The following is a 2,016-nucleotide window of genomic DNA, read 5'->3' as shown; positions in this document are numbered from 1 at the left end:
CGGCTTTGCACGCAGCTCCTGCAGCTCGGCCTCGCAGCGCCGCATCTCCTGCCTCAGTCGCTCATTCTCCACCATCAGCAGGTCCCGGTGCTTCTCCAGGTCCGTGCCTCCCTGTGGAGTCAGCCCAGGGGGCATGTGGCCGGGGTGGTCACGGGGAAGCAAGCGGGGAGGGCAGAGTGTGTGCAAGGGCAGGGAGAGGGCGGAGAAAGACAGAGAGAAGGAGAAAAGAGGAAGGAAGGAGAGAGAGGGAGAGAAGGGGCTCAGGAGAGAAAGATGAAGACAGGAGAGAGAGATGGAGAGGGCGGTGAGACAGGCACTGCTCCGGCAGCACCCCACCCCCAGCATCCTATTTTCCTGAGTGTGAAAGTCACAAGTCGTATTTATACAGAGCTCACACTCCGACCTCGCATCGCAAGGGAGAAGTCACCTCCTGCCCCAGGAGGGCGTCACGTGACCTCAGAGGGCCTAGTGAAGGTAGTAAGTATCCGGGAGCATTTCCCAGGCGGGACGCTGCCCCCTTGGGCTGCTGGGCTCACACCCCTCACCCCTCGTCCGGAGGCCAGACTGCACATCGGCCCCGCCCGCCCGCTGCCCCCTGCGGGACGCGATGGTGGCCTCACCAGCTCTGATCGGAGGCGGCTCACTTCCTGGGCCTGGCTGATGAGCTTCTCCTTCAGGCTCTCCACCTGCCAGCACAAAGCCAGGGTCACAATGAGCCCTGCTCACCTCCAGCCCACGCCCAGGCCTCGGCCCAGCCCTCCCTGTGTCCGAGCATCAGGCCACACCTGGGACTCCAGCTGAGAGACACCTGGCCCGGGCCTGCCAGCCTTCGGCAGCCTCTCCCACCCAGGACCCAGCCGGCCCGAGCTCCCAGGCAAGTCTGCGGGCAGATGCAGTAGATGTTGCGACCCCTGTACCCTCTGGGCTCACGCTAGGGGCAGCTCACCGGGAGGCTCAGGGGGCTGCCCCTCAGGATGCGTGCCTTGCACAGGCCCCCGCCAAGGCCTGTGCCTACCTCTGTATCTGTAACTTTATATTCTTTGCTCCTAAAAGGCTCCCCAGATTGCGTAAACGGTAGGCACTAGGAAGCCAGGCTCCGTCCTTGCCCAGCCCCTAGGATTTTCCACGTTGAGTGGTTCCTGGTGAGGCTGCCTGCGGAGACGGGCCTGCCAGTGAGCAGGGCACATCTGGGACCTGCGTCCACCCCAGCTCCCAGCCTGCCTCGCAGGAGTTGCGGAGGGGTGAGAAGGGGCGTGCACCCCATCCGGAGGCAAGGGTGACCTGGCTCGGCGGGAGCCCTGGGCGGGGAAACCAGCCCCCAGTGGGCCGGTCCCAGGATGGCGACCCGCCCTAGAGCTGAGCTCCAGCCGCCAGCAGACCCTCTCCTTGGGAAAGAACCCAAAATGCACACAAGGACTTTGATGCGAGCACGTTTGCCGTCTTCCTGGCAGAGCATTCTGGGATGCGCGCCCCACGCCCTGGACTCACCCTGAGGAGGGTTAGAGGTGGGGCTTTCACATCGGGCCTCTAAACAGCAGGTGACAAAGCCCCTGCCTCCAGGGCCACCAGGTAAGGCAGGTGAGGGGCAGTGTGGACTGTACCCCCAAGATCTCCTGCAGGAGGCAGCCACCATGCCCCCTGTGGGCGGGGCCAGGAGGACACAGGCTCTGTGTTGCCAACCTTTTGACCGTTCCAAAGAGGCCAGACGTTGGGGTTCCCGGGGTGTGTGTGTGTGTGTGTGTGTGTGTGTGTGTGAAATCTCCCGACTTTAATGGCTGAGGTGCCATCGACAGTCTGCGGGCTCAGGACCAGAGCTCAGTCTTCCGGGCCTGGAGAAGGCGGCGGAACCGTGTGTCGGGCCTCTGCCTCTGAGGCGGTTGGGGAGGAAGCTGGCCATGGGCTCCACCCCGCCTCGGAGGCAAAGGCCCTGACACCAGCGCTGTCGCTCATGATCGGGGACAAGGATTCCAAAACACAGACCCCGAGAGGGGCTGGGAGGCCTAACCTGGCTTCCCA

This window comes from Myotis brandtii, unplaced genomic scaffold (assembly GCF_000412655.1).
Source record: "Myotis brandtii unplaced genomic scaffold, ASM41265v1 scaffold411, whole genome shotgun sequence".
Lineage (NCBI taxonomy): Eukaryota > Metazoa > Chordata > Mammalia > Chiroptera > Vespertilionidae > Myotis > Myotis brandtii.
The sequence above is the reverse complement of the archived record's forward strand: the minus strand, read 5'-3'. Positions refer to the sequence as shown.